The sequence below is a fragment of the Aptenodytes patagonicus genome, chromosome 2 (genome assembly GCF_965638725.1).
Source record: "Aptenodytes patagonicus chromosome 2, bAptPat1.pri.cur, whole genome shotgun sequence".
NCBI lineage: Eukaryota > Metazoa > Chordata > Aves > Sphenisciformes > Spheniscidae > Aptenodytes > Aptenodytes patagonicus.
This window is the reverse complement of record NC_134950.1, coordinates 86,575,873-86,596,873: the sequence shown is the minus strand read 5'-3', so window position 1 is coordinate 86,596,873 and position 21,001 is coordinate 86,575,873.

Here is a 21,001-nt window from a genome sequence, read left to right as displayed (position 1 = left end):
TTCCAGCCATACAGTAGTTTGAATGGATAAAACAGACATAAGCTTCAAACTCCATACAGTCTAATGAGATGAATATAAATATTTGGACATTTCTATTTTATGCTATCTGTGAAGAGTTTGACTAATATGTTGTTTTCACAAGAAGAGCTAGATAGGTGTCACCATTAGTTCAATTCCTGCAGCTTTCAGGAGTATACAGGTTCACTTTAAAAAAAAACCAACAAAAATACCCCAAAAAAACCTCTCTGATGTTTTTCTCAAATGTTTAAAGCTTGTGGACAGGGAAATGTCTCACTCTCCCTTCTCACCTTCCTTCACTCTTGAAGTGCATGTGTGGGCTAATGGAGAAATCATTGATCTTTGACAACCACCAGTAGATAACTGCTGGTCTGCTCAGGCAAGGTTTTGCTCTTCTGTTACAAACCTTTTTATTCAGTAGACCTCATACCAGTATTTCAGAAATAAATGAGGCAGTCTGTTACTTTCATGTTCACTGCAGACTAATGCAGCTGTTTCTTTATCTGTACGTGCTTGTCACTTTTTTAACCCCCTTCTGTAGCAGTGGTTCCCATCCTTTTTTTAAAGGGATCTTCACCACCCCCTTCCTGAACTCCAGGCTCCTCATCAGCCCCTCTTCCTTCCCCTTCTGTGAGGACTTTCTGATACCCCACCCTCACTCGCTTCTCCTGATGTTTCTTCATTGTGTCTTTGTTGCTGACTTTGGCCAGTATCAGTGCACCTCTCCAAAGTGCAACTCCCAGCACAGAGTTTTAGCTCCTTAGCAGCTCTTAGCTTTTCTGGACTCACCTTGACTGAGAGCATACTTTGCAATGGTTGGGACTATTTCTTCATATTGATTTTTCTTTTTTTTTCATGTAAGGGTAGATTCTGAAGTAATCATATGATCCTACAAGCTGTGCTTCCATTAAGGTCCTGTCCTACCTATATTTTAATTTACCTCTCCTTCTTGGAAAGAAGATTTTTAAGTTGAAAAAAGTGCATGGCAAAATATTCTCTGAATATTTTAATACCTTTTTTTTAATTGAATGAAACCAGTTATCTATTCATGAACAGTTTGTTTTACAATTTTTTTAGATAGTTGCAGTGAGGAGCTTCTTATTTTCATTCATGTCAGACTTTTTCAGAGTACGTAGGGAATTTTAGTTCTTCATGTTTTAGTTCCTAAAATTCCTCAGGGAGCCTGAATTGGGAGACTCTGTGCTCAGCCCTGCAATATTCTGTGTGGCACCAATGAAATAGTTCTTAGTATTTGGAAGGCTAGTGACCCAACTGCATAAATTCTTGCCCCTCTTCTTGATCCCACTGAATTCAGCTGGACCTCATGTTTCAAGAGGAGCAAGTGGGTACACAAAAGTACTTGTTTTCAAAAGCAGGCTCATACATCATCCAAATTTGAAAAAAAAATGCATTATGCATAAGGGTTTAATATTGTGTTCTGCCATTGATGATGTGTAATCCCTATTAAAAAGATTTATGCTGAGCATTGGCAGCTGACATGATCCTATACTGTAAACCTGAATTTCTAAATTTCCCAGTAAATAATTATTCTTGGGATCTTTCCTAATGTGATGCAAAATTGTTTTTACTGTGGATGTTTAGAGTAAATTAAAAAAATAAAATTAACATAACTTACCAATGGGTAAAGCATGTGTGTTTTATACATAGTCCAAGATGATTTATACATCATCTTACAATTGTCACTCTTTTTTGCGGGAAAGGTTGAGTGGCCATATTTTTGGGGAGACTAACTAGTCATAATTTTCAAAGGTGATAAGGGATTGGGTTTATAAAGCAAAAAGCATGGATAATAACAACACATTACTAAAGGCTTTAAGAATACACATACAGGATTTAATTGAGAAACAGAAGGTCAGCGATGCAGATGATAGTAGAATGTAAACATCCCCAAGCGAGCACCCACTCAAGGCTTTATATACATATAATTTTGCTGTAGAAACATACCTACAATGCTTCTGTAACCAAGCTAGCTTATGTTTTTAACAATAATTGACAGCTGATAATTGACAGCTGAGTGAACATTGCAGCTGAAGTGTTTGAAGGAAAAAAAAAAATAATCCGTCCATCTCAGAAATCTTTCAGTAATGTATTTATTACTGTTTCCAAGTAACATTCAAATAACATTTTTTAAGTGACTATATATTATAGGTAAGGTTCTTGTCAGCAAGTGATGGTTGAGAAAGGGGGGTCGTTTACATCCCCATTTGTTTTTGTTGGGTTTTTTCCCTTAGTTTGAGAACTTGCTGCTTGTTAGTATTCCAGGCACAACGCAAAGTCCCTCCTAGTCCCCACTCTCCCCACCCTGAAAATTGCAGAACGGTATTTGGTTTAGAAGGGAACAGAATTTAAAGGAAACATGTTGTGATATGTTTGTTTATATTAAATTAGTTGTTTATGGAATGTTATATAGATACCTTCTAATTGAGAAAAACAACAGGTTTCTTGTACTGAAAACTTTTTGTTAGCATTTGTGTATTTCAGGAAGTTTTTCTTTATAAGGTCATTGATTTTGGAATTTGACAGTAACTATAATGTTCCATTCAACTAGATTTGGCTTTTTCTTTGTGTAAAATGCCAGGAGTGTCTGCTTTCATCTTTTTTTTTTTTTTTTTTTTTAAAGACAGGAACATCTATAAATTGCAATGAGAAAGTGATACAGAGTTAAATAATTACCTTACAGAGCATAAAACAAGTCAAATGAATTGAAGAGCCTGCACTCAGCAGCACTGTTTCATTCTATTTCATCTGAGATACTTTGGATTGCTTAAGTTCTGGTGGTTTGCTATATTTACTGCAAAGGCAAGAAAAAGGGAAAATATACAAGTACTAAGGAAAACCTCTGAAAGTTAAATCAGCTTAGTGAAATCACTTCTTAAAAATTCCGTATTACTCTGTTATTGGAGAGCTTTCTGATTAACATATAATGTCCAGGCTTCCATTGTCATGGTATATTTTGGAACAAGGTAGCATTATCCTTCAAAAAGATCTTTCTCAAGTGATCTGAAAATTCTGAGACATGATACTTTGTAATTGCCTACATATTTTAAATTTTGATAGGTTACATGGTCAATGATCTACCTCTCAGAGAAGAACAAGTAATAATTCGGTCACAGTTGCATAGTCTTCCAAATCCTAACAGTGTTTCATTGTGTTTCTTCTTAATAGAATGAATTTAGCAGTTCTAGAGGAAGAAGGTTGAAGCTTTGAACCTTTATTATTCATCTTTGACATCTATGGTTTTCAAGTGGTGTTAAGGTTAAATGGGAGTTCATTTACACTCTATTTCATTTAGTAAGTTCTCTCATAATTAAATGCAGATCCATGTAATTTAGTGGTAGAAATTCATTAAGATTCCTGGTTAGGAAAAAGTGTTAACAGAACTGCAAAGGTTATAGAAATTTAGCTCCTGCTTAAGGTAAATTAAGCACAAACCACATTCCTGTAACATGAAGGAGATTGCTTAAACTGTAACTGACAAGAAATTTCAAAATTCATTTTCATCATCTGTGTACACCAAAAGCAAAAGTAAACATACATTTATTAAATCAATATAGTTGATAAAATTCATACAGATTTCATGCCTTTTGTAATGTATTTTTTTGTTGTGTTAGGCATAAAGGCTAATATTATTGCAAATACTGATGAAACTGTCATGGACTTTAGGATATTTCAAATTTTATTTTTTAAATGAAAATTCCTAAAGTGAACTGAATTAAAAGACATTTGCTTAGTATCTCTGGAAAAAAACAGGTAGCCTTTGGTTGTTTCTAGTGCCCAAATTGGTATTTCATCTAAACTATCACTTTCAGGAAGTTATAAAAAGCAAAGGGCCAGCAAGCTTTACCTTTGACTTCAGTGGAGCTAGAAGTTCACCATCTATTTTAGTAATATATGGATAGTATAATGATCTGATGATAAGGAAACATAGAGTCTCTGTTTACTCTCTTAAAGTTAAAAATGCTCATATTTGGTTTTGGTTTGATTCTGTAACTTTAAACATATACTTAGATACAGCTTCATGAGAGCAACATGCTTTTCACCTAAGCCTTGAAAAGATTTTCTTACCGTTCCCATAGCATTTCTCTGATGGTCACATTCAAACATATTTTGACAAACAATTAATTCCTAAAAGTATCTGATGCTTCCCCTGTAAGGTGAAAAAGTATGTTGAAAATCTGTAATAGGATTCTGCTTGAACTGTTATAAACTTACTCTGTTCAATGATATCAGTTTAAATCTAGGACACTTTTTTATGCTGTCCTTACATCTTAATTACGCTAAACCTTCAGTTAACCGTTTTTCTTGTTCGTTTTTACATTAGTTCAGTTTAACTTTAATACAAAATTGCTGTCAAGTATATGTGGTACTAATAGGTGTAGACTTAGAGCTCCACTGAATTGTCTCAAATGACCTGTTCTGCAATACTGTGCCTGTGCCCATATACCTATGTATAGGTGTTTTTTGCCCTTTGGCTACTATGATGCAGATTTGGGGGGGGAGAGGGAAGAGGTCAGTAGAGGTTGGACTAAGTGGGCCTCTGGATATCCCTTCAAGTCTAAATCGTTCCGCGATTCTGTGGAGGTTGATCTCTGCACAGTAACACTCTCTTGGGGTATGCATGGTCTCAATCACATGATGCTAGAGCATCTGACCAGCAGTGGAGCATTCCCTCCTCCCTCTGCTGTGGTCTGGGCTGTGTCCAGGTCTGAATGTAATGGCGCTGAAAAAATATTGTCTAACTTTCTGTTCACCACTACTGTCTCCAAGATATCTTTCATTAGAACAGCCTTCCATTTCTTATTAAAAAACAAACAAACAAACAAACAAAACCAAAAACAAAACCACCAGCTGAATTCAAATTTCATTTCTGCACTCAATTTTTTTTAAAAAACCTGCCAGATAATGGAAAATTTTCCAAATCAAGGACAGGAGATTTTCCTCCCCCACACTCCAAACTTTTCTGTGTTGACTGGACTGTAAGGCACCTTCCAATTAAGTTATGTGAATCTCATTAGCATGCTCTTTATACTCTTTTTCAGATCACTAATGAGGAATTTAATTAAAACATGACCTAGCACTCATCCCAGCAGCATTCACCAGACACCTTCTTTTGACATGATACATTGCTGTTTTTCACTGATCCACATTTTAAATACTAGCCAGTTTTCAAAGCAGTGGTGAACAGAGGTGGAATACCACTTTATTAGGGACGTTATTGAATCCTAAAAAAAATGAAAAATAAAAAGGTCTTCACTGAAAGAAAATGAACAGAATTACATTCTGTCTCTCTCTGTGTGATAGCCTTGTTAATAAGCTACCAAAACCTACTACCTCATAACTCAGGTTCAAAACAATGATATTCTATTTTTTGTATTAAGGAGATAAGAAAGATTAAAGGCAAATATTAACTGACAAGCTCTTGTCATGTTTTTCAAAGAATTATGTCATCAAGGCCTAAATTTACAGCTCTTCACTCTGAAGAATATTATGTGGTAGCAGTGCTGGGGAAATTTGTATTGAAGATGCAATAAAACATTGTTTCACTGGTTTGACCGGCTCCTCTAGTAATGTAATTAAGCTGGCTACTGTTCACATACTGTTTCAGGAGTTCTCACTATGCAAGGAATTACCTTCCTATATATATATTTTTTTTTTCACATCTGCTAGTGCCCAAATCTCCTTACCACACAGAGGAGGGAGGGACCGAAACGACAAAGGGTGCGTGTGTGACCGTGCCCCGGTTGGAGCAGCAGTTCTAGAACACACTGGATAGCTCAAATGGTGATAATGCCTGTGTTTTGGAAATTTAATTGATCCTGAAGTATCAGTATGAAAGATTTGATGAAATATTCAGAAACATAGTGCATAAAACTGATCAGAATGTGCTTATCCTCGAATTACTACACCTAACCATATATAATGAAGCATGAGGTATTTTTACCACTGCTGTACATCGGAACATGTCTGATAAGTTTATTTTTCAATCTTCTGCAGAAGCCATGTTGATCATGTGCGGTGGATTTTGTATTCTGTCACATGCCGGTAGACCTCAGGGAATTTTAAAACTGGCTTTCAGTGATCCTAATGAATGGGTGGACCTGTTGTACCATATCTCAGTAGAGCTGTACCTACTACATGTTTCCAGTGCCAGCAGTCCCTTGTCTAAGCAGGAATTATATAAATAAGAGTGAATTTAGGCAGTTATATTTGGATAACAGATTGTTAATAAGCAGTCATTTGGACTACTGGAATGATAAGGTTGGCATTAACTACTGAGGCACACTGCAGAAATAGGAGATACAAAGCTGAATATCAAGACATACTTCCGCAAAAAAAGGGTTGCTATAGTATGTTTAAGGGAAATAGTTGAAGCCCTTCTACTCAGGAGGTAAAACAAGTGGACAAGACAATCTGTTTTATGGTACTTTTGAAATTCTACAAGTTTCAGAACTTGAATTTTATGGTATATTAGCCTGTTTTATTAACATTATCCCCTAAAATACACAAAAAAAGTCCTATGCAAAGATGATAAAGTGGCAGAAGCATTCTTTTAGGAGCAAGATATATTTGGAACATTTACAAGAATATGAATGATAACATTTCATGAATGCCATTTAAGAGATGCACTTGAACATCAGCTAGAGCACCAGCTTGCTCTCCTTTAATGAATAAAATCGTATAATAGATGAGTAATTGAAATGCGTCAATGTGAAGAATATCTAGCGCTTTACATCTCTTATCCCATTTCAGTTTCCTTCACCTACTCTTTCCAGCTGCAGTCTATAATTTGGACCTGCTAGTCCCTTTTATTCTAATACAACAGTTGAATCACTTTACTTTTTTGTTCTTTTTTTTCTTTTTTTTTTTCCCCCTAACATCTCACTTAAGGTTTCGAGATTCATCTTTCTGTTAAATAAAACTTTTTTAGAAGGTACTCTTCTGGCATCATTCTTCAGGAAACGTGCTGTGATGTGTGATGAGGTTAGAATTAAATCTGGATTCTCCACTTGTGGAGAAGCAAATTTCCTGAAATTATAGAAGTTTGGCCAGCTTCATAGCTGCAGAAGATAAAGGTCAGTCTTTGAGTCCAAGAAATAATACTACAAAGTCTTTAAATTGCTTGAATTAATTAATCCCTCCTCAGAAAATCTTGTATGGTGTATCAGTATTATTTTACAATACATCTGAGGTTAAGGCCTATGTTTAGAAATAATGATCACAGTTTGAAATATCAGAGGGATGACTTTTCTTTTGTGTTAAGCACCCCAAAAGCTACATACTTCAAGAGCAATTGTGAATGTCAGTTTTAAAAACTAGACTGATCTTCCTCAAATTAGGCAGTAAGAGTAGAAATTCTTTGGTTTTAATTCAAGTATATTTCTTTGAGACAAAAAACGTTTTCTGTTAACAAGCGTATTTAGAAATTTTATGATTCTTGCTTCTTCATCCTGTGTCTAAAATAAGTAGGTCACTATCTTCATTATAATGTCTAAACAGTAATCTCCTTAGAAAAGACAAAATTAGCATAGTATATTCTTCAGTGACATAACCCACCAGCCTGGGTTGGGGCACATGATATTTATTTCAAGTCAACAACAGTACTGGTCTTGGGCTTACTGTGTTTATGTTTTCCATTTCCGCTGCCAAAAATGTTTGAAATACATAATTACCTAGAGTTTTATTTCATGGGGTTTTTTCAGATGCTCTTCAAATAATCAGCATATTTGTTCTAACTGTATGTGTGTTTGTTCTAAGAACTAATTTGATCTTAAGTATTTCACTTATGTGTGTAATACTGTGCCATATTTGCATCACATGATACGTAGTGAATGATAGATGAGAAGATTGGAAATACTGGCTCAGTTATATTTATTGTCTGCAGTGTATAAGCTCTATTGCATCTCATGACAATCTCCTTAAAATGCCAATTCAAACGTACCATTACATTGGCTGATAACTGTGTTAGCAAATACACAGATAAAAAGACAAAATGAGGTTCATGTACAGATTCTTCATCATTTTGAAATATATTTATGTGGAAAAGCATCTCATAGAAATAAAAGAACTTTGTCATTTATCATAAACTCAGTGTTGTGCTCTTCACCAACACGTAGTGGACTGACTGAGGTGAACTTTCTTTAGGAAGGCTGAGAAGGTCAGGTCACGTTCCTGCACAAGCAAAGCGCTGGTACTGCTACCAGTCTTCTCCCTCTCACGCTCTAATAGACACAATGACTGATAACTCTTGAAGTGGGTCTTCCCAGTGGTCATTTGAGATGTTCACTGGGCTTTCACACACTTCATCTTCATTGATAAGTAATATAGTGACAACATATAGCTTATTGTATATTTTGGTTTTGATAAAAAAAGATTATACTGGGGTTAAGACAGCAACTTGATCATTTTTCTTGCAGGAAAATATTAAATGAAAGAATAGTAAATTCCAGTGCTGAACTTCCATTGAAACTAGGCTATATCTGTTGACAATGGGTTTCTTGGTTTTGTTTTTGTTGTTTGTTTGTTTGTTTGTTTTAAGTAACTCTACAGGTGAATTGTTACTGTCTGTACAACTTTTCCCATGTCAGGCACAGTTGCTGTTCTACTGCTGTTATAGCAACAAATATTGGGAACCATTGCTGAGGACAGAACTACCTGATTCAAAAAACATTCCATTCTGGATGAATGAGCTAAATCTAAAGGAGTTATGTGCTGATTTTATGTAATATCTAAGATGGTGGCACATTTTAAGGATGGGTAATGAAATGAGACCAATTGATATAAACTGGTGTGACAGAATCATTACTGAGTCAACAGTATTAGTTCATATAAGGATTTCATGCCAGATTTTCTTTCTTTCTTGGTGCTTTATGATCTGTAAGAGGAAAAAAAAGTAAATATTGAAGAAATATATATGAGAAGCTGGATACCATTCCTATTGTAATTTTAGGAGTCCTCTCAATGGATATTGTATCTGACAAAACATTATAGCAATTAATCAGCAAATTCCTTAGGCATGTGCATTATTAAAAGTATGTGAGTTGCCCTGTTTATTTCATATCTTTACATTTCACAGGTTTCAAAATAATTTTAGGAGTTGGTTTATAAACAATATTGGTAAATAATATAATTAGTCCTGTCGTTAGTAAATAACCAAATCTAAAAGTTAAAACTGAATTTTGTTAATCAGTAACCCTAGGATATGGGCCACTTCTCTTCCTATTGCCAGGTGGGGTTACAGGCAATGTTTTTCTCCTCCAAATCTAGTGGATTTCAATGTTACTATAACTTTTTATCTGAAATGTGTGACTCATTGACGGTCTGTGCTGAAACCTGTTTTCACAATATCTGCAGTACTATTTTGTTAACCCAGCTCTTACATGCTGTGGCTAAAAGAAGATTACATTTCCATTACATGGAAAAAATATTTTACCATTCCCTCCTACTAACCTCCTGCCCCAAACCCTCTGTTTAAAAAATAGTTTTTACTGGAGATGAGACCTAGAAAATGTGTGAAAGAGTAACTGTCTGCCTTAGCAATGAGCACAGTGGATGTGTGTAGGTAGTAAATTAGTTGGAGGTAAAGAATTTCTTTTGATCATTCATATACTTAAATTGTATTAAAAAGTCATTCTACCAATAATTTGCCACTCAAGTTAAGACAAAGGGTGTATTCTGTTAGCTGGTATAACCTCATTTACTTCTCTACTATCACACCTTTTCAGCTTGTGTCAACTTTTCACGTATGTATAGGATGTCACAAAGAGCTATAGTAGCTAAGATATGGAGGAGTCAGATGGCACACCCTTATTTTCAAATGGGTGCAGTTTGCCTTACCTTACATGGTATGATACAAGTTATTTCCAAGTGGCCTGAATTTTCAGGGTGGATGTTCTTTGTCACGTTTTGAAAGATGTAAAACCAACTAAAGAAATAATCAGCAATGTTTTGAGAATTATTTTTAAATCAACTTTGACATCCTAGAGAAAATTGATTTTTTTGTGAATATTAGACTGATTGTGAAAGATTTACCTAGGAATTACTAATAAATGATCCTCGGTAGCCTAAATATATACAAATTCCTCTTACAGCAAAATTAAGTTATACTGTCAGAAGGCTTTACTACATGATAGACAAACTAAAACAAAAATAATAAATTTATGAAGATACAACCAGCTCTTGAGCTTCCTAGTGGGCCTTGTACATCCATTTTAATATTTTGACTTATTTCAAGAGGTTGGATGATACTGTTTCAGGTAATATATAAGTAACAGTTTAAGTAACAAATATCCCAGATACAGGATGACTAGGTTGAATGTGATCTGTGCAAATATTTGGATGTCATGTTTTGAGATCGTAGTTGCATGTGCATGCTTCTTCCTGCTTAAAATATTGTCTTCTACTTATTATTGTGGTGGGGTCTTATTTTGCAGCTGATACAGAAAATATTGTGTGTTATAATCATAATGTGGAGCTCTCACTTTTGTATTAGCTTGACTGAAATCTGAATACAGTCACGACATGCTCACGGAGTAGCACCTATTTTCTTTCTAATGTATGTCTGATGTTTGTCAAATTAATCATCACAGATAATCAGATAATTGAATTAATCTTATTTCTGTGACTTCCAAACAGTAGCATGCAAACTAAGCAAGCATATTGTAATGATGTATTTAAAATGCAATTTAATATTGAACTTATTTACATAAGCAGAGCATTTGATAATATTGGGAGACTGCAAGAAATTTAGAAATATTTTTTTATTTTATGTAAACAAGCTTGAGTGAATTAGCATGGAGTGGACTGTACTACATGCAGTACAGCCAGAATGATCTGCATTGTTCACCTACTTGGCTTTTAAGTGCTTAATGATTTATTTTTGTATCTTAACAATTACGTGACCTCTGTGGAAGCTGTTGGAATGTGATTTAAAAATAAAATCAAACTTCTCTAGGTGTGCTGTTTGCTCTCTTTTAATGGATAAGTTCTTTAGTGACCACTTTTTTATTTGGTCTAGTGATGTGTGAAACAACTTTTTAAAACTTGTTCTTCCCTTTTTAAAGTATAAACTTTGTGTGGACTTGTTTGCCTTTTCATTATGATTCTAGTTCATTTTTATCATCAAACTTGTATACAATTACTGCGACAGTAGTGTTTAAGTCACACACACCCTAGAATAATTAATTAAACCTCACAGATATGAGCTGGAGAAAGGAAGCCTATTAAGCCCTTTCTGCATTTGCAAAATAGAGGCACAGGTAGGACAGGGGTGTGGTAAAATACCAGACAAGTTGTCTAAACCACTTTGGACGCTGAGATCGGTGGCTTTCTGCCTAAGTGAATGATCTCTGCTTGAAAACAGTGTGTCTAAGTCGTAACAATTTCACATTGTGACTTAATATGCATACATGTTGTAAATATACACAGAAGATAGATGTATATGTATGTGTGTGCATGTGTATGTATGTGCATGTATACACATATGTAGAAATATGTAGTGGGTATGTCAAATGTAGTGATAAAAATTTAGCAGAACTGAGAACTAAGTTCAGGTCTCTCAAGGCCTCGCCTAGAGACACTTGCTTTCATTCTCCTGAAGTCCATCATCTCCTCTGTACAAAGCAATTTTATTTACCTAGTGCAAGTACCCTCCCCCCATTAACTGCAACTGCTATTAATTTCAGTGTCACTCTGCTTCAGTATCTTTTTGCCCTAGTGCCAACCTATGCCCAGAGAAGATTAATTTAATTGGTGTAATACTTGAAATTCCATCTTGGTATCGGGGCTTTTCTGTAGTTCTGGGGCTCGGGACTCCCACCACCAGGAGTGGTTCTAGCAGCTGAGTGACATATTTAATATTTTGAAGTTTGTTAATATCAATTTGAACCTTTTGAGAGCTTATTCTCCTTAGCGAGATGACAGATTTATTTCTGAAAATTTTAGAACACCTTAAGGGTGGTGATCGAAAAATAAAGTATAAGCAGAAAATGAGTCTTGCTTGCCTTAGTTTCTTTGGTTTGGAATTGTTTATAAAAATAGCCATAAAGTCTGGAACATTACGCAGTGCATGGGAAATAGATAGAAGACGTGGGTTTCTATGTATTCTTTATGCCTTAATCTCAACACAACTTCTTACTATGTAGTGTGTCAAATTATATTTGGCCCTGAAAGAGAGATTTTTATAAGAATTCTTATAATCTTACGGTTATGTTTCTATCAGTTTCAGCACAGCAAGTTAAAAGAGTGACATGGAGTACCTCTGAGATTATACTTGTGATAGATAGAGTTTTTATTTCCTAATGTAAACATTCAGTTCATAATTACCTTTCTGGTCCATACCAACTCTTGACATTCAGTTTCACCATTTGTTTAGTGTTTTATTCCCCAGAAATCTTCCTCTCAGCTGATGGGGTTTTTTTGTAAAGTATGGGGCTGTATAATTCAGTGTGTTTATCTATGATTTCAAAAATTTTCTGTTTGTGTTTTAAAACCTTTGTAATATTTGTGCCAACTTACAAAAATGCTGGGACATACGGAAATTTTTAAAATTATGGAAATAGATGACATTACTTAAAAAATGGACCAGGAATATTCATTTGATCACTGCTGCTGAGTTTCTTGTACTATAAGCAGCTATGTCCTTTAGCCTGCTTTTCTGAGAAAAGTTAGAGATAATCAGCAGGAATTAATAATTTTATGGATGCAAAAAGTATTGAATTATCAGCTGATAAAACAACTGCATTTTGTGCATGTGTCTACCTAAATTATAGGCAGTACATGTCACCACATAATTTTAAAATTGTGAAAGCATTCATCAAGAGCTTCTCTAGAGTTATTAATTACTCTGTATCCATATTAGTGTTCGTTAAACAGTTTTCTTCTTTTTTGTTTTCTAGCATTCAAATGAACGTAAATGTGAACTGTTAATTAAAATTGTTACTTGCTTATTCTTATAAGATATTAGAATGCTATAGTACCAATTAATTATTTCTGGTTGTCTAAAACAATAATAGTTTAGAGTAGTATCTATAAACTGAAAATAAAATTTTGTAAGCTATGTTGTTCATTTTAATGATGGTCATCAATACTTTTAAAACTGTGGGATGAGGGCTTACGTAGGTACTCAGGGATATTAAACAGATGGAGATGCAGCCTATATAAATTAAATTTTAAAGCTGTTAATTAAAACTGAATCTAAACCATTATACAGAGAGACTGCAGTCTAAGATATTACATGAGTAAAATGTATTTGTGGAGAACTGAATCTAATTTTCCTGTGGTGTTTCATTTGAAAACTGGTTTTCATTTTCCTTGCATCAATGGAAGATATTATTTTGACAGATCTTTGTGAATGACTTGAACAACTATTTTCATCGGTAAATTGTAAACTTTATCTATGGCACTTCGTAACATTTTTGGGGCGGGGGGCGGGGAGGAGGGAGGGAATCTATGAACATCCCTAGGGAAGAATATTCCTACTTTGGCAAGAGAAAAAGTCCATAATACACAAGATGGCACTGTTTCACTTGTGAAAATGTCTCATTTTCACAGATAACTGTGAAAATGTGATATGAGATTGCAGAAGGTTTTCTATTTTTGTATAACTGAAAATATTTGCATAGTTGAATAGTGTTGTGTATTATAGACAAACCAAAGCATAACTATATATATAGATGCAAGACCACATAACCGAGGTGAGTGAAAATGCCTCCAAAGTCACTGTTGACAAAATTGAATGGATCAGGAACTGGAAACTAGATCTGAGCTAAAATTCTGTGTGACTCACTCTTTTGCTTCTAAGAATTCTGGAGAATTTGGAATTTAGCTTTCAGATGGTAGTTTTTCCCTGAATCTTCTCAGGGCTTCTCTGACATGCATAATAAGCGTACCATCTAGGTTTCTGTACTTAGCTTTTAAGGTTAGCTTGTTAAGAGCAAAAGGTGTGTGCTGAAATGCATGGGAATTTCCTGTAGTGTAGAAGACTTCATTTTTTAATAAGGTCTTAAAGTCTAACATAGATTTTAACTTGTTGTTGAAAAAAAATTAATCAAAGATTTTTTTCTACTGTAGACATTTCCTACCTTAGGAAATATTCATATGTTCAGCATTTGTGAAAACCCAGCTACATTGATTAATGTGCCAAACTATGATATAGGAAGATAAATTTAAATATTTCTTAATATTTCACCATGATTTGTTAAATAAATTGACAGTGTTTATATATTATATCATTCTTCTCAGGGGCTGAGTAGAAAATCTGCAAGCCATCAACCAGATTAGGTGCAGTCATTGCAATAACATTTCAGCATTTTCAGGCTCAGATATCTAAATTTAAGTATGTACGTACTGATAATTTGGTAGTCCTTCATCTGCTCTTTGAGATGATAAACTTCCTTAGGTGTTTTAACATAGAAAGGTGTGATTAACTCTTGCATCTTTGTTATAAGATTCCAAAGTTTAAAAAGGTATATATAAAAAAATATTGTATAAGAAAGGACATTCAGAGGAAAGACCATAGAAAAGGAAGGCCTGTAGTTCCATTTGTTGTTTATTGTAATAGTAACTGTTACTTCTAGCTTAAGGATGAAATTTTTTGATCTTAAGAAAATGTCAGTATTCAGTCTCTCTAACTTAGGTAAATTTTTTCAAGGTAGATGTCAGCTTACTTTTCACAGATTTGAGCTCCATTTAAAGACATACAGAAGTCAGTCAACGGAGGCACCATTCTTACCAGCTTACAGACTTTATACAGCTTAAATATGTTCACTCTGAAATTTCACCTGTTAGTTATTTACAAAATATTGGTGGGAGTGTGTTTGAAGCAGATCTGTCTTTAACAGCTGTCGCTTTTTGTTTTGCATTACTGAGCAAATTCAATGTTATTTCCTCTTAGAGAAGAATAAATTGGAAGATGTGTTCTGGAAGCACCTGTCCCCATGTTTTCCAGCTCTTATGTGGTATTTAGAATCATAGAATCAGAATCATTGAGGTTGGAAAAGACCTCTAAGATCATCGAGTCCAACCATCGACCCAACACCACCATGCCCACTAAACCATGTCCCTAAGCACCTCATCTACTCGTCTTTTAAATACCTCCAGGGATGGGGACTCCACCACTTCCCTGGACAGCCTCTTCCAATGTTTAACCACTCTTTCAGTAAAGAAATTTTTCCTTACATCCAATCTAAACCTCCCCTGGCGCAACTTGAGGCCGTTTCCTCTCGTCCTATCGCTAGTTACTTGGGAGAAGAGACTGACACCCACCTCGCTACAACCTCCTTTCAGGTAGTTGTAGAGAGCGATGAGGTCTCCCCTCAGCCTCCTCTTCTCCAGGCTAAACAACCCCAGTTCCCTCAGCCGCTCCTCATAAGACTTGTTCTCCAGACCCTTCACCAGCCTCGTTGCCCTTCTCTGGACACGCTCCAGCACCTCGACGTCCTTCTTGTAGTGAGGGGCCCAAAACTGAACACAGGATTCGAGGTGCGGCCTTACCAGTGCCGAGTACAGGGGCACGATCACTTCCCTACTCCTACTGGCCACACTATTTCTGATACAGGCCAGGATGCCATTGGCCTTCTTGGCCGCCTGGGCACACTGCCGGCTCATGTTCAGCCGGCTGTCGACCAGCACCCCCAGGTCCTTTTCCAACAGGCAGCTTTCCAGCCACTCTTCCCCAAGCCTGTAGCGCTGCATGGGGTTGTTGTGGCCGAAGTGCAGGACCCGGCATTTGGCCTTGTTGAACCTCATACAGTTGGCCTGGGCCCATTGATCCAGCCTGGCCAGGTCCCTCTGCAGAGCCTTCCTACCCTCGAGCAGATCAACACTCCTGCCCAGCTTGGTGTCGTCTGCAAACTTACTGAGGGTCGTGATCCCCTCATCCAGATCATTGATAAAGATATTGAACAAGACCGGCCCCAAAACTGAGCCCTGGGGAACACCGCTTGTGACCGGCTGCCAACTGGATGTAACTCCATTCACCACAACTCTCTGGGCCCGGCCGTCCAGCCAGTTTTTGACCCAGCGCAGAGTCCACCTGTCTAAGCCGTGAGCCGCCAGCTTCTCTAGGAGAATGCTGTGGGAGACGGTGTCAAGGGCCTTGCTGAAGTCCAGGTAGACCACATCCACAGCCTTTCCCTCGTCCACTAGGTGGGTCACCTGGTCATAGAAGGAGATCAGGTTGGTCAAGCAGGACCTGCCTCTCATGAATCCGTGCTGGCTAGGCCGGATCCCCTGGTTGTCCCGCTCATGCCTTGTGAGCGCCCTCAACATGAACCGCTCCATAATCTTCCCTGGCACCGAGGTCAGGCTGACAGGCCTGTAGTTCCCCGGATCCTCCTTCCGGCCCTTCTTGTAGATGGGCGTCACATTGGCAAGCCTCCAGTCGTCTGGGACCTCCCCCGTTAGCCAGGACTGCTGATAAATGATGGAGAGCGGCTTGGCGAGCACCTCCGCCAGCTCCCTCAGCACTCTCGGGTGGATCCCATCCAGCCCCATAGACTTGTGAGCATCCAGGTGGCGTAGCAGGTCATTGACTGCTTTCTCTTGGATTATGGGGGGGTTCATCCTGCTCGCCGTCCCTGTCTTCCAGCTCGGGGGGCCGAGTACCCTGAGGATAACTGGAATTTCATAACTGTGAATTTCATTCACAGGACTAGATTAGTAGATCCCATGAAATGAGTATATTGTGGCTATAGGGACCATAGCTTCACTCTGTGATCTGCTTGTATTCCACTTTCTAACATAGCCAGTATCTGTAGCTATTGCTATTGTACCCTCCAAGCAAGAGGGCTTAGAACTTAATTAAGAATCTAGCACGCAGTCTGTAAATGAAGTTGCATAACTATCAAAAGCTGACTGTTTATTTCCCTTTTATAAAATTTGTGAATTCTCATTGGCCTGAACATTCACATTTTTTCCCTGCCATAACCATGTTATTGCTAAATTGCTATAGAAAGTGGTTCTGATTTACAGATCTCAAAGTGGTTTATAATCATAATGTATGTGTAATTTGAGATAGTTTTATTCTTGTTTCCTGGATACAGAAGTTTGAGTATGAAAAGACATTGTGCTTCGACCAACAAGCCAGTGACCGGGCTTGCTAAAAGGACCACTTGTGGCAACTACATTTTGTAGACCTTGACCATGTACTGATGATAGGGGACATTCTGCAAGTGCATTGTGATAAAATGCTAGGGACCAAGTTTTTCTGCATTTTGGTTATGTATTTATACATTTAATATTAATATCTAAAAGGTTTATGTTCTTCTTCATGTTGACCTCTTTGCAGCGATGAATTTTATTTTGATACTACTGCTTGGTAACAAAAGTAGTTGAGATCCTCAACTAGAGATGCATATGGCTGTGCTATACTGTAGCCAGTAGAAGTGACCCTCTTTGATGTTATCACTCAGTGAATGTTTTTATCAAGAACAGCAACAAATAACTCCGGTTAGTCTTCTGCATTAAATAAAGTGGTAAACAAATCTTCAACCATTTCTCTGTAGACACATTGTCTAGATCCTAATTTCAAATAAATATTTTACAATTTCTGTTCATTTTATTTTGTTTCTAAATATTGGTTGTATTTTCTGACTTCAAAGCATAATTTTGGTATAATTTTGAAACTAGTAAGTTTATACTGTAAGTGATAATCATTCATTTGCTAGAGAATAATAACATCTTTTAAATTTTCTATTTTGAATTTCTGCTGTCAGTACCACACAATGAAAATTTCAAGGGGGTTTTGGGTGGATTTTTTTTTGTTTTTTTGGTTTGGTGATTTTACCTTTTAGTTTCTCAATAACTTGTGGACAGTAGGACTAGAATGATCACTGTAAAATAAACATTCTAATTTTGCTATGATGTTGCATCCAGTTGGGATTGGACTATTTTAAAGAAACAAATCTCTGAAATGTTTCTGTGTTCACAGTATCATTATTCTGAGGAATGCAAATAATGTTTGATAAATGTTTATAATCTTAAACTTTTTTCCTAAACCTCCTTTTTTTTCCTGAACTTGTTCAAGAGTTTGCATAAAAAAAATGGAATTTACATTTACTTTTGATCTTGATTTAAAGTGCATTATCAAGTAACAGAAGGCAATTCTCAATAAATGAAATAAGCTTGGAAGGATACCAGCAGTAGAGCCAGTGTATTAGCACTTGCCATATTTCAGAACTCAAATGAATAGAAACATAATGAAGAAACTGAAGCATTAGCTGCCTCAAAACATCCACTTAAGACGAGTGTGTTTTAAGTGCTGGTAGTCATATAACAATGTAACATTGCCTATTAGTGAGGAATTTATGCTTTTGTTTTTAAAAATAAACTATCCATTAATCATTACAATGCTTTCATTTAATTTCAGCTAACCAACAGTAGATACCATATCAGAAATCACAAGCAGTCTGAGCTGGGGATCATGCATAAATACCAACAGGACAACAGGAACCTCATTTCCAGTGGGATTATCTTTCTTTGTTTAGCTGTCTCTGGTACTCCAAGAAAGAGTCAGATCTACTCTCCATATTAAGTTTTGCTGAAGTTGCACAGTGCAGTGCACTCTCTGCTTTTACACTCAGGGTTAACCAGTTAATGGGATAAAGATAGGAGTTTTATTTCCTGATTCAATTAGCAAGATGAATTTTACATTTTCTATTATTATTTTACTTTTGTGGAAGAGCACATTTTCAAAATGCAAGTCTAAATGCTACGTTTTCCCCATTTCTGTTACTAACTGTGGTCATTTTATGTTGCTTTGAGCTGGCGGGTTGGACTTGATGAGGTCCCTTCCAACCTGCATTGTTTTATGATTTTCTGCATCTAGCGATTGTATGAAAATCGTGTCCTGCTTTCCAGACTGACAGAATAAATCAGTTTCACACTTCTATTAATGGGTTGTTGAGGATACTATTTATGGTAATGACTGACAAGTTATTTCCTGACAGTTACTGGCCAGCTTGACTTCGGAACATCAGGTACTCTTGCTGATCACTCACTGCTGCGGTACTGTGTCATTTTGGTATGTTTAAAGCTATGGAGACTGTGGGGGTGAAAAGCGGCACGGACTCCGGCAGACACGGCAACCAAAGACCTTTATTGCTCTTTGTTAGCATCTTTTATAGCAAGCAGAAGTACACACGCGCTACCTGCAGCTTGCAGATAGGTTATAGCCTTGTGTTCACGCGCATCTATGCTCTAGCAGATTGGCCCGTTCTTTCTGATCATGCGAAATGCCCTCATGGTCTTTATCTTGTTTTTCTCCTTCCAGCTGCACATTCCTTTCTCCGTTGTTTTCTGCTTAAGTGCCTTGTCATGCCAGGTGGTGCAGTGTTTGCTCATTAAAATCAAACTCAGGAATGTCCATTAGTGAGATTCCCATCCCCACATCTCCCCCTTTTTGTTTTACTAGAAACACTGCTGAAACAGATCTTTCAATCATTTTTCGCATACCTTGTAACAGACACGGCACACAAACCAGGATGCAAAGGAACATTACTAAGCATAGCCCTCCTAGCTTGGCTAGTCCTTTTAACCAGCCACTTAGACCCCATTTCCCGAATAATTTATCCAACCAGTCCCAGGGGTCTTCCACTCTTAGCTTCTGTACTCCTTCCTTCAACATCTGAATGCTGCGGTGAATTGATTCCGAATGATCAGATAGGTTCATACAACACATTCCCTCCAACTCTTCACACCCATGGCCTTGCGCTAAAAGCAAAAAATCTATCACTGCTCTATTTTGCAAAGTAGCATGTCGTATAGAATCTACATCCATTAGTAATCCCGTTAGTGCTTCAGAGGTTGCATTTGATTGTTTCGCTAGCCAACATCCTAATTTATTTAATGTGACCAAACTTTTTGCTGCTGCGACACCTGGAGCCAAGATTGCAACCGCAGCTATAGTGTTCCGGTTCCATAGGTCGACAGCATCATCACATTGTGAAGTGTAGGCATGTGCTCTGCGCTTACCGCGCGTCTTAGGGGTGCTCCTCCTGTGGTCTAGGATCATAGATGTGTTTGGCATTAGTAGAGTTAATCTTCCCAACGAACACGGCCCACCTTTAATATGAGAGGGAATGCCAGGCCAGGCTCAGGAAACATTGGCCCCTGAATAATTGAAATACAAACACCAATCCATTTTTATGGACCCTAATAGCTCGAGTTCCTGAGGTTCTATTGGCAAGTGATTAAGATGTGGCAGGCATCCATCCCAATTGTCGGTGGCGTGTCGTCCCCCCCCGCAGGCCTCCTTGAAAGGACTAATCAGGCCCAAGTCCCAATTATCTAAAGGAAGCCCCACTAGGCAGGTAGAAAAGGGGTTCCGGGGGAAGATATCGACAGGCAGATGGAATCCTGTCCTGTCTGATTGGCCAGAGTTACCCAAACATTTTCCTTCGGCTGTGAGGGTGCCCATAACGCAGCAACCGCACACAGTGATACTAGCCACAAGACACCCCCCCATGCTGGCGTCATGGTTTACGTTCTCTTTTTGTTCCGTTTCCACCCAAGTCGTTTGTCACACTGTCGTTTGGTACTTTCCCAGTCCGTTTCCCACACAGTCCACAGCTGGGGGACACAATGTGATCTCCCACACACTAGCTGTAGATTCTGTGGTTCGGCGTTCCCGGTGGTATTCCCTTTACACCTTGTGCACCTTCCTGCCCGGAACTGAGAGTGACAATACCGGTTTCTTTCGCAATTATCACATTTGCACAAAGTCCATGCGTGATGTGTTGATCCGGGACACTGGAGGCAGGGAATTCCTGTCACCTCTCGATTATCCAGTTGACTGTTCTCTGCCGCCTGGTGTTCCCAGTCCACGGCTAATGGCAACCCACTTGGTCCCCTATATACCCCGGCACGGCCTGGCCCACTAGGTGGTTCCCCAAATATCGAATGAGATACTTTGTGTAAGTCCCAGTAATCTACTTCAAACCGTTGATGCATCCGTGGGCTCCTTGGG